At 35.7% G+C, this 12743-nt stretch overlaps 2 long non-coding RNA genes across 2 annotated transcripts; both read right to left on the bottom strand.

The window, feature by feature from the left end:
- Nucleotides 1-1232: 1232 nt before the first annotated feature.
- On the bottom strand, nucleotides 1233-2586 carry LOC143887036 (uncharacterized). The gene is made up of 3 exons (XR_013253996.1): nucleotides 1789-2586; nucleotides 1347-1708; nucleotides 1233-1258 (listed from the first exon to the last, which is right to left on the bottom strand). It is a non-coding gene; the product is annotated as an uncharacterized LOC143887036 (long non-coding RNA).
- Nucleotides 2587-11737: 9151 nt separating this feature from the next.
- On the bottom strand, nucleotides 11738-12194 carry LOC143887683 (uncharacterized). Its single transcript, XR_013254338.1, has 3 exons — nucleotides 12122-12194; nucleotides 11891-11985; nucleotides 11738-11801 (listed from the first exon to the last, which is right to left on the bottom strand). It is a non-coding gene; the product is annotated as an uncharacterized LOC143887683 (long non-coding RNA).
- Nucleotides 12195-12743: the final 549 nt, after the last annotated feature.

Here is a 12743-nt window from a genome sequence, read left to right as displayed (position 1 = left end):
ATACATAAGCCCCACAAACAAGAACATACATAAGTTGGGACTCATACATACATAAACCAATCTCACAAACCTTCACAGTTACATAAGCTGTGACTCATATAGAAGATACACACATGCATAAGCCACACAAACAAACATAAGTTGTGGCTCAAAAGAACCTAGTGTGGTGCTTTAGGGGTCTCTCCATTCAAGCTTGTTCTACGACTTTTTCTCCATTGCCACTGATCTAGAATTACCACAAAACAGGACCCCACCTAATAAGTAAAACTTTTCTGGATGTCGGAAGATTTACCTCAGCTGCCCAAACATAACTCTCACTGATCTTTGAGTCTCCTTGTAATTGATTTGCTCTCACCCCGATGTACCGCACCTTTGTCTTTGGGTCCATGTATTTACGTCGATATACACGCTCTCGCATAAAAAAAATATCATTATCCAACAAATCTTCACGAATAGAACAATATAGTAGATAAAAAATAAAGATTACTTGCCTTACACCATAGGTCGTGCTCAAAAATCAAAGGATCATTATCCAACAAATCTTCACTAATAGAACAATAGAGTAGATAAAAAATAAAGATTACTTGCCTTACACCATAGTTCGTGCCCAAAAATCTTTTCCAAAGGATGACCCTGATTTGTGTAATTTGTATTTTTTTATGAGGTTTTTATTCTCATTTTTTAAAAACTTTCTAAGCCCGTCTTTGTTACATTTAAATTTATCTAAGGGCTTGGATCATCAATTTAAAAGATTTTTGTGGAGGCTTTGAAGTTGTATTTTTTAAATTTTTTTGAGGTTTTTATTGTCATTTTTTCAAACTTTCCAAGCCGTCTTTGTTACATTTAAATTTATCTAAGGGCCTGGATCATCAATTTAAAAAGATTTTTGGGCACTGCCTACCTAGGCGCCACTTATAAAATAATAGACAAAAAATAAAGATTACTTCCATTCCCCATTATCGATATAGGTCATGTCCCAAAAATCTTCTCTTTCAGATGATTTTAACCCTCCTTCGATTTGTGGGTATTTTTATGTTATCATTTTTTTTTGTGTGTGGAGATTTTTATGTTGTTGTTATTTTGAACTTTTTAAGTCGTCTGTGTGACATGAAATTTGAGGGTTTGAATCATCACAGGGAGATGATTTTTGGGACACAACCTAGATATGGTGAGGAACAACAAATGAATGGCATTTTAATGAGAGGGCACACTTCCTTTTTTGTTGGGCATGTATTCAAGAAGTTGTGAGAAAGAATTCCTGAAGATAGAATTAATAAGGAGGTAAAGGGTACTTGACAAAGCGGCAAATAAATTTCAAGACTAAGAATCAAATGTCCTCAACATACCGAGCATGATTTTGCCTCTGCTGAGACTCCTTACAATTCAGCTGTGAGCTTTACGCCAAATAAATTTCAGTTTACTCCCCCACTAAGAACAAGATGGTTTAAACAACTCACACAGACCTTATACAGTGGTGTTACATAAGTTGTTACTCATACATACATAAACCACTCACACAGACCATCACACTGTTACATAAGTTGTGACTCATAGAACATACATACATTGACTCATAGAACATACATACATTGATACATACAAAGGCCCACACAAACATACATATGTTGTAACTCAAAAGAACCTACTGTGGTGCTTTAGGGGTTTCTCCACTCAAGCTTGTTCTTCAACTTTTTCTCTGCTGCAGAGTCTGTCAATGATCCCACCTAATAAATAAAATTTCTCTGGGTGTCAGAAAATTTGATATAAAATGAATTACTATACGTTTACCTCAAGCTGCCCAAATCTCCCTGTATTTGATTTACTTCTCACCCATGTATTGGCCTTTGTCTGTGTATCTTCTCTCAGGTCAGAAAACAACAAACAAAAAATCTTAATCTCAACAAAGAAAAGAGAAATTGCAAATGCAAAATTTTACAGTAGACCCACCCACTTACAGAGAGCGAAATAGAGAAACCATCATCATTCTAGAAGAAAAAAAAAACTAAAAAGGGTTTCGGAAAGAAAAGAGGTAATATCAATAGAGAAACCAATGAGAATTCGAAGGGCTAGCAGGCTTAAAAGATTTCAGAAGAACCAGAGAAACATAATAAACTAAAGTGTTAATGGGATACATTTAGAACAAAATGTTAAAGCTTGTTGTCAAAACAAAGGAAATGTGAGAAAGTACCTCTTGTCTTTGACGCCATGAAATCAAGGCTCTCTCTCTCTCTCTCTCTCTCTCTCTCTCTCTCTCTCTCTGTTTTCAACTTCTTCCAGCCTTTGAAATTCAAAACAAGGAGAGGCCAACGGTCAATTTCCTTTGAATTTTGACCATCTGATATTTAGAAGCAAACGGCTAGAAAACTCCTTTGGAATTTTGACCAACAAATGAATGACATCTAAATATGAGGACCCCACTTTTAATTTTCTTGTTCTTGTAATATTTATATTAATACACATCCATATATTTATATTAAAAAATAAAGATTACTTTGCATACCCAAAAATCCCTAACCCTTTGATTTGTGGAGGCTTTTATAAGTTGTAATTTTTATTTTTATTTTTTGGAGGTATTTATCTTTCCAAGTTGTCTATATTTTTCGGAGGTATTTTTATGTTTATTTTTTGGAGGGATTTTTTATGTTGTCATTATTTTTATTTTTGTAGACTTTTTTATGTTGTTATTTTGAACTTTTTAAGTCGTCTATGTGACATGAAATATATTTTGAGGGTTTGAATCATCATATGGAGATGGAATTTTGGGACGAGGCCTATCGGTGAGGACCACACTTTACATGTTTTTTGTTGGGCATGTATTTATGTTGGAAGTATAACATGTGTGCCTATTCACGTCGAGAAGAGTAAGGGCATGTTTATTTTGCCATTGTTTCCATCTTTCCAAGTTGCCAATATTACATTTAAATATATCTCAGGGATCATCAATTTAAAATGATTTTTGGGCACTACTTATGGTGGGACAAACAAATGAATCACATCTAAAATTGAGGGACCTATGCAGGTAGGGCTCCTCAAGCCTGGGGCTAGTAGGGCCTAGCCAATCCAGTGGAAAACACCATCAATGGTGGTGTACCCTATGGAGATTGGCTGCCTTTCATGGGTTGAATAAACCCTAGGATTGGTTACTCTGCTTGTATAGCTACCCCCTACCTTATATGGTGCCTTTCATGGGTTAGGGCCAAGACATACTGCCCAGGCCCCCGGACCCATTGTACGTAATCACAGCAGATATACCTTAGATGACCAATTGCGAGCTTTTCAACTGACAAATAGCTGCAAATATTAGAGAAAAAACCTTCAAATATTAGTCTCTTATCTGCAAATCACTAGAAAAAGATAAGAGAGAGTTCTTAAACTGACCTTACCAGCCACTTTCAGTTGTCATGAGTGAGAATTCCTGAAAAAACCTTCAAATATTAGTCTCTCAGCTGCTTGAGAATTCCTGAAAATAGACGAAAAAAGGAGAATTAATAAGGAAGTGAGAATTCCTGAAAATAGACGAAAATTGACAATGCACGCCAAATAAATTTAAAGACTAAGAATCAAATATCGTCAACATACCGAGCATGATTTTGCCACTGCTGCCTTCCAATTCGGCTGTGAGCTTTGCTGCTAGACTTGGGTACTTTTTGCAAACCACTTTCAGTTTACTCCTACTAAGAACACGAGTGTTACATAAGTTGGGACTCATACATACATAAACCACTCACACATACCTTCCACAGTGTTACATAAGTTGTGACTCATAGAAGACATACATAAGCCCCACAAACGAAGAACATACATAAGTTGGAACTCATACATACATATAAGTCATAAACCACTCTCACATACCTTCACAGTGTTACATAAGCTGTGACTCATAGATGATACATACATGCATATAAGGCCACACAAACATACATAAGTTGTGACTCAAAAGAACCTAGTGTGGTGCTTTAGGGGCCTCCATTCAAGCTTGTTCTATAACTTTTTCTCCATTGCCATAACTCTCACTGATCTAGAATTACCACAAAACAGGACCCCACCTAATAAGTAAAACTTTTCTGGATGTCGGAAGATTTGATATACAATGAATTACTATATAACTCAGCCGCCCAACAAATCTTTGAGTCCATGTATTTGATTTACCTCAGATGCCCAACATAACTCTCACTGATCTTTGAGTCTCCTTGTAATTGATTTGCTCTCACCCCCATGTACCCGCACCTTTGTCTTTTAGTCCATGTATTTACGTCGATATCCACACTCTCGCATGAAAAAAATACCATTATCCAACAAATCTTCACTTATAGAACAATATAGTACATAAAAAATAAAGATTACTTGCTGACACCATATAGGTCGTGCCCAAAAATCTTTTCCAAAGGATGACCCTTTGATTTGTAGAGGCTTTTAAGTTGTATTTTTTTTAAAAAAAATTTGAGGTTTTTATTGTCATGTTTTAAAACTTTCTAAGTCATCTTTGTTACATTTAAATTTATCTATTGGATCATCAATTTAAAAGATTTTTGTGGAGGCTTTTAAGTTGTATTTTTTTAATTTTTTTGAGGTTTTTATTGTCATTTTTTGAGCTTTCTAAGCCGTCTTTGTTACATTTAAATTTATCTAAGGGCTTGGATCATCAATTTAAAAAGATTTTTTCGCACTGCCTACGGACAAACAAATGTATCATATAAAATCGCCACTTATAAAATAATAGAAAAAAAATAAAGATTACTTGCATTCCCTGTTATCGATAGGTCATGTCCCAAAAATCTTCTCTTTAAGATGGTTTTCCCTTTGATTTGTGGATATTTTTATGTTGTCATTTTTTTGGGTGGCGATTTTTATGTTGTTGTTATTTTGAACCTTTTAGGTCGTCTGTGTGACATGAAATTTGAGGGTTTGAATCATCACAGGGAGATGATTTTTGGGACACAACCTACCTATGGTGAGGAACAACAAATGAATGGCATTTTTTGTTGGGCATGTACATTCCACATACCTCAGAGCCTGTGAGCTTTTAAGTGACAAATAACCGCAACTACCCTACACATCAGAGAAAAAACCTTCAGATATTAGTCTATCATCTGCAAAATCACTAAAAAAGATGAGCAATAAAGTTCGAGGTTGTGAGCTTTTAGTGACAAATAACCGCACTACCCTACATATCAGAGAAAAAATCTTCAGATATTAGTCTATCATCTGCAAAATCACTAAAACAGATGATCTAGTTCGTGAACTAAGTTGTGACTCATAGAACATGCATGCATTGATACATACACAGGCCCACACAAACATACATATGTTGTAACTCAAAAGAACCTACTGTAGTGCTTTTGGGGTTTCTCCATTCAAGCTTGTTCTTCAACTTTTTCTCTGCTGCAGAGTCTGTCAATGATATAGAATGAATTTGATATAAAATGAATAAAATTTCTCTCTGGGTGTCAGAAAATTTGATATAAAATGAATTACTATACGTTTACCTCAGCTGCCCTGTATTTGATTTGCTTCTCACCCACGTGTATTGGCCTTTGTCTGTGAGTCCATGTCACATAGTTATGAATCCAATTCGAATTCTGCATTAAGGATTTTTACATCATTTATCAATAGAGAGAGAGAGAGAGAGAGAGAGAGAGAGAGAGAATTTGCCTGCACTGCAAAATTCCAGTATGAAAATTTGCCTGCAAACAAAGAAACAATGTGTACATTGTTTGGGTACACAATGTACACCCTTTCCTACAACTGATTTATGCACATTGGATGCCCAATACAAGAAGAAGATGGGCATATTAGTAGCATGATATTTTTGTTCCAAACCATAAACATTTGAAAATTGTAGTCCAGGATGTCTTAAAATTAAACTTCTTAGCCACAATTTTAGATAGGCATTTGCAAGTTAAGTGCAAAAATGTCTGAAAACATAACTCAGACTAAGAGAGTGAAAAGGGAGACTATGGACAAAAGGAACCGATATTATTCGTAAGCTGAATAAAAATTCAAGAAAGAAATTAGATGCAAAGAGAGGGAATGCATATATAAAATGGATTTCAATTTAGAGAGTTGAGAGCTAGGGTCTTCATCTCAGCTCTCATTTTATAATATCCTAGAATAAAAGGGTTTCTTGAAAGCCCCTAGAAGCTCTGGTCGAACACATACACATTCTAGAAGAAGAAAAAAACTAAAAAGGGTTACAGAAAGAAAACCCATCAATAGAGAAAACCAATGAGAATTCGAAGGGCTAGCAGGCTTAAAAGATTTCAGAAGAACCAGAGAAACATCATAAACTAAAGTGTTAATTGGGTTTAGAAACATGTAAAACAAAATGTTAGAACTTGTTGTCAAAATAAAGGAAATGTGAGAGAAAGTACCTCTTGTCCTTGACACCATGAAATCAAGGCTCAAGACCGATTTCAACTTCTTCCAGCCTTTTAAATTCAAAACAAGGAGAGGCCAACGGTCAATTTCCTTTGAATTTTGACCATCCGATATTTAGAAGCTAACGGCTAGAAAACACCTTTGGAAATTGTAGGGTATTTTGAATTTTTATGAATTTTTTCTTGAGCAAACGGTCAACTTTGTTTGAATTTGGATGGTTTAATTTTGAGATGATCTAACGGCTAGAAAGTTCTTTTTAGACTTGTAGCCGGTTGGGGTGATTTTGAATTAATTTCTTGAAAAGGTTAAGGCTACTGATGTTGGCACTACCATGTTTTGACAAATTAAACAGCTGTCAAAGGTTTTTACAGTTTCATAAAAAGCTAAGCCAATTAAAAACGCAAAGACATTTGAAGTGCAAATATAAGGAGCAATATATATTAGTCCCTATTTTCTTCCCTGGGCCACCCCCTTGTGGTGTAAATAGAGAGTAGTAACTCAATACACATCTAAAATATGGGGACCCCACGAATGAAATAACATCTAAATATATTTGAAACTTTCGAAGCCGTCTTTGTTACATTTAAATTTATCTAGGGGCTCCGTTATCGATAGGTCATGTCCCAAAAACCTTCTCTTTAAGATGATTTGTGGATGTTTTAATGTTGTCATTTTTTTAAAATTTTTTGTAGATTTTTATGTTTTTATTTTGAACTTTTTAAGTCGTCTATGTGACAATGAAATATATTTGAGGGTTTGAATCATCATATGGAGATGAAATTTTGGGATGAGGACACCCTCGATATCGATAGGTCATGTCCCAAAAATCTTCTCTATAAGATGATTTGTGGATGTTTTTATGTTGTTATTTTGAACATTTTAAGTTGTCTATATGACATGAAGTATATTTGAGGATTTGAATCACCATAATACGGAGATGGATTTTTGGGACCAGGCATATCCATGGTGAGGGACCAGACTTTACGTCTCTTCTTTTATTATGCCACTCGATAGGGATCCCAAGAACCAATTATTGGACTCAAATTTACGTTTAATGTTGAGGCCATTAATTGGTTTTGGACTCACAATAATCTCAAATGAACAGATCACTCTGTGGGGCTTTGTGTACAATACGGGGATAAACCATGCTTGTATAGTTACCCAACCTAGGGCTAGTAGGGCGTAGCCGATCCTGCGGTTCACCACCAATGGTGGTTACACCCCCACGCGGTACCAATGAAAATTGTGAGGTTCAACGCGAAACTAAAAGATCTAGGCCTAATATAGTAATATTATCTTGAATGTTTCCTTTCGATCCGTGGTTACCCTGCTTGTATGGGTTTCTAGGGATTGGCTAGGGAGTAGACATAGCGGCCTGGGACCCATTGAAAGTAACAAATAACATCAACTACGCTGATGGCCTTGTGAGCTTTCGAGTGTCAAATAACATCAACTACCCTGCACAAATAACAGCACCTTCAAATATTAGCTATCATCTACAAAGTCACTACAATAGATGAGAAAATAACTTGTGAGAGCCACTTTCAGTTGTAATCTAAACTTAAGAGCCACTTTTAGTTTTAATCTCAGCCGCTTGAACATACTTGTGAGAGAAAATTCCTGAAGATAGACCAAAAAAATGAGATTTAATAAGGAGGTAAAAAAGGGTACTTGACAATGTGCCAAAAAAAATTCGCCCCACTTTTAATTTTTTTTTTGTAGGGGTATATTAAAAACACATCCATATTATATAAACCACTTATATGAGGCCCCACTTTTAATTTTCTTTTTCTTGTAGGGATATATTTATATTAAAATACACATCCATATAGGGATATATGAACCACTTATAGGGGTAAAGTAGTAGATAAAAAATAAAGATTACTTGCATACCCTCCTATAGAAAGGTTGTGCCCAAAAATCTGTTCCACATGATTATTCTAACCCTTTGAGTTGTGGAGGCTTTTAAGTTGTAATTTTTTGGAGGTTTTTATTTTGTCACTGCTTTCATCTTTCTGAGTTGTCTTGGGTTAGGGCCAAGACATACTGCCCAGGCCCCTTGTGAGCTTTCAACTGACAAATATCCCAAACTAACCTTTACCTGCACATAAGAGAAAAAACCTTTAAATTTAGTATAAAGCCTGCAAATGAATAGAAAAAAGTTGAGGAAGAGAGTTCTTAAACTAACCTTACTCGCCGCTTTTTCAGTTTTACTCTCAGCTGCTTGAACATATTCAAGAAGTTGTGAGCGAGAATTCCTGAAAATAAATGAAAAAAAGGAGAATTAATGAGGTAAAAAAAGGGCACTTGACAATGAGCCAAATAAATTTCATGATTAAGAATCAAATGACCTCAACAGACCGAGCATCACCTCTCGTTGCTGCTGCGACTCCTTCCAATTCGGCTGTGAGCTTTGCTGCCGGAGAAAGCAATGGAAACCGTACAATAGTCTGGACTTTTTGCAAACCACTTTCAGTTTAGTCTCAGTCGCAGAGGAGTGAAGAAATCTTCAGCTGGAACTTAGACCCCCACACCAAGAACAAGATGGTTTAAACCATTCTCACATAGACCTTACACAGTGTTACATAAGCTGTGACTCACATACAACATAAACCACTCACACTAAGAAAAGAATGGTTTAGACTTTAGACACAGACCTTCACTTCATAGTGCTACATAAGTTGTGACTCAGAGAACATACAGCCCCCAACAAACTCCATACATTAGCCCCACAAATAGGAACATACATACACAAACCCACAAAAACTTACATCATAAGTTGGGACACAGAAGAACCTAGTGTGGGGTGCTTTTTCTCCATTCCCAAGTCTGTCACTAATTACCACAAATCTGGATGTTAGAAAATTTGATATAAAATGAATTATTGTACATTTTTACCTCAGCTGCCAAGTCCATGTATTTATGTCGAAGTATCATATTTTTGGGTATGCAAGCAATCTTTCTAAGTATTTTGATTTGCTTCACCCATGTATTTTGCTCTCAACGCATCATAGAATATCTTACACATCCAAGTATCATATAAAATCTTCACTTATTTATAGTAGATAAAAAATAAATATTACTTCAATAACATAGGTCGTGCCCGAAAATCTTTTCCAAAGGAATCTAAACCCTTTGATTTGTGGAGGCTTTTAAGTTGTATTTTTTTAATTTTTTTTGAGGTTTTTATTGTCATTTTTTAAACTTTCTAAGGCGTATTTAAATTTATCAAGGGCTTGGATCATCAATTTAAAAAGATTTTTGGGCACTGCCTACCTACGGTGGGGACAAAACAAATGAGTCACATCTAATATGACCACTGTATCATACAAAATCGCCACTTATACAATAGAATAATAGACAGAAAATAAAGATTACTTGCATTCCCCCATATCGATAGGTCATGTCCCAAAAATCTTCTCTCTAAGATGATGTGAGGATGATTTTATGTTGCCATTTTTTGTGTGGATGTTATGTTGTCGTTATTTTGAACATTTTAAGTTGTCTATGTGACATGATTTATATTTGAGGGTTTGAATCATCATACGGAGATGGATTTTTGGGACCAGGCCTACCCATGGTGAGGGACCAGACTTTACTTCTTTTCTTTTATGCCACTCGATAGGGAGCCCAAGAACCAGTTTTGGACTCAAATTTACGTTAATTTTCCAATAATTGGTTTTGGACTCACAATATGTTCACATAATCTCAAACGAACAGATCTCTGTGGGGCTTGTCTACACATTGATTAAACCATGCATGGCTAGGGCGTCAAACCTAGGGCTAGTAGGGCCTAGCCGATCCTGTGGAGAACACCACCAATGGTGGTTACAACTTACACCCCACGTGTTACCAATGAAAATTGTGAGGTTCAACACGAAAAAAAAGATCTAGGCCTAATATTTAGGGGTGCAACTCGGGTCGGTTTTTTGGAATTCGACCCGACCAGATCTGTGGATTTCCAATTTCTTATTTCCACAGCAAACTTAGAAATCTGATTTTTTTCACTGTCAGCTGCTGAATTAGAAATCCAAGAATTTGATCCGATCCAAATTACAATGCAAAAACGGCTAGAAATGTGAGAAATCCAAATCAAAATCTTCTTGGCATCCAAACGGGCCCTTATAGAACAATATAGTAGATAAAAAATAAATATTACTTGAATTCCCCGCCTTATACCATATAGGTCGTGCCCAAAAATATTTTCCAAAGGAAGATGATTCTAACCCTTTGATTTGTGGAGGCTTTTAAGTTGTATTTTTTTTTATGTTTTTATTGTCATTTTTTTAAACTATTAATCCGTCTTTGTTACATTTAAATTCATCTAAGGGCTTGGATCATGAATTTAAAAAGATTTTTGGGCACTGCCTACCTAGCAAACAAATGAATCGCATCTAAATATGGGGGCCCCACTTTACATTTTTTAAGTATACACACACACTGACACACACACACCACTGATGTATCATATAAAATCATCGCCACTTATAAAACAAAAGAATAATAGACAAAAAAATAAAAATAAAGATTACTTTGCATTCCCCGTTATCGATAGGTCATGTCCCAAAATTCTTCTCTTTAAGATGATTTTAAACCCTTTGATTTGTGGATGTTTTTATGTTGTCATTTTTTTTGTGGAGATTTTTTATGTTGTTATTTTGAACCTTCTGTGTGACATGAAATTTGAGGGTTTGAATCATCATAGGGAGATGATATTTGGGACACAACCTACCTATGGTGAGGAACAACAAATGAATGGCATTTTAATGTGAGGGCACACACACTTCCTTTTTTGTTGGGCATGTATTCATGTTGAGGTATACATTCCAAATAATATAGGGGTGGTTATATACCTCAGAGCTTGTGAGCTTTTAAGTTACAAATAACCGCAACTACCCTACACATCAGAGAAAAGACCTTCAGATATTAGTCTATCATCTGCAAAATCACTAAAAAGGATGACCTAGTTCGTAAACTAACCTTAGTTTTTACTCTCAGCTGCTTGACCATATTCAAGAAGTTTTGAGAGAGAATTCCTGAAGATAGATGAAAAAGGAGAATTAATAAGGAGGAAAAGGGTACTTGAAATTGCACCAAATAAATTTCAAGACTAAGAATCAAATGTCCTCAACATACCGAGGCATGATTTTGCCGCTGCTGCGACTCCTTACAATTCAGCTGTGAGCTTTACACCAAATAAATTTCAGTTTACTCCAGTTGTGACTCATACATACATAAACCACTCACACAGACCATCACAACTGTTACATGAGTTGTGACTCATAGAGCATACATACACTACTCACACAGGCCCACACAAACATACATAAGTTGTAACTCAAAAGAACCTACTGTGGTGCTTTAGGGGTCTCCATTCAAGCTTGTTCTTCAACTTTTTCTCCGCTGCAGAGTCTGTCAATGATCTAGAATTACCACAAATAATCCCACCTAATAAATAAAATTTCTCAGGGTGTCAGAAAATTTGATATAAAATGAATTACTATACGTTTACCTCAGCTGCCCAAATCTCCCTGTATTTGATTTGCTTCTCACCCATGTATTGGCCTTTGTCTGCGAGTCCATGTAGTTATGAATCCAATTCGAATTCTGCATTAAGGATTTTACATCATTCATCAAGAGAGAGAGAGAGAGAGAGAGCGAGAGAGAGAGAGAGAGAGAGAGAGAGAGAGAGAGAGAGAGAGAGAGAGAGAGAGAGATCCAAAATGCCAGTATGAAAATTTACCTGCAAACAATGAAACAATGTGTACATTGTTTGGGTTTGCACTGCATATTTGTAGCACCCTTTTCCTACAACTGATTTATGAACATTTATGCCCAATACAAGAAGATGGGCATATATTAGTGGCATGATATATTTGTTCCAAACCATAAACATCTGAAAATTGTAGTCTTAAAATTAATCTTCTTAGCCACAACAATTTTAGATAGGCATTTGCAAGTTAAGTGCAAAAGTATCTGAAAACAGAACGCAGATGAAGAGATTGAAAAGGGAGATTATGGACAAAAGGAACTGATACTATTTGATAGATGAATAAAATTCAAGACAGAAATTAGATACAAAGAGAGGAATGCATATATAAAATGGATTTCAATTTAGAGAGTTGAGAGCTAGGGTTTTCACAGAGCCTTAATAATCTCAGCTCTCATTTTATAATATCCTAGAATAAAAGGGTTTCTTGAAAGCCCACAAGCTCTGGTGAAATGGGTTTTGGTAGAAACTAAACTGTTAATGGGTTTAGAAACATTTAAAACGAACTTGGTGTCAAAACAGAGGAAATGTGAGAGAAAGTACCTCTTGTCCTTGACGCCATGAAATCAAGGCTCAAGACCGCTCTCTCTCTCTC

The sequence above is a fragment of the Tasmannia lanceolata genome, unplaced genomic scaffold (genome assembly GCF_043159265.1).
Source record: "Tasmannia lanceolata isolate RefF3 unplaced genomic scaffold, GAP_Taslan_0.1 ptg000012l, whole genome shotgun sequence".
Classification (NCBI taxonomy): Eukaryota; Viridiplantae; Streptophyta; class Magnoliopsida; order Canellales; family Winteraceae; genus Tasmannia; species Tasmannia lanceolata.
Note: the sequence above shows the minus strand (reverse complement) of the source record. Positions and strands in the feature narration are given on the sequence as shown.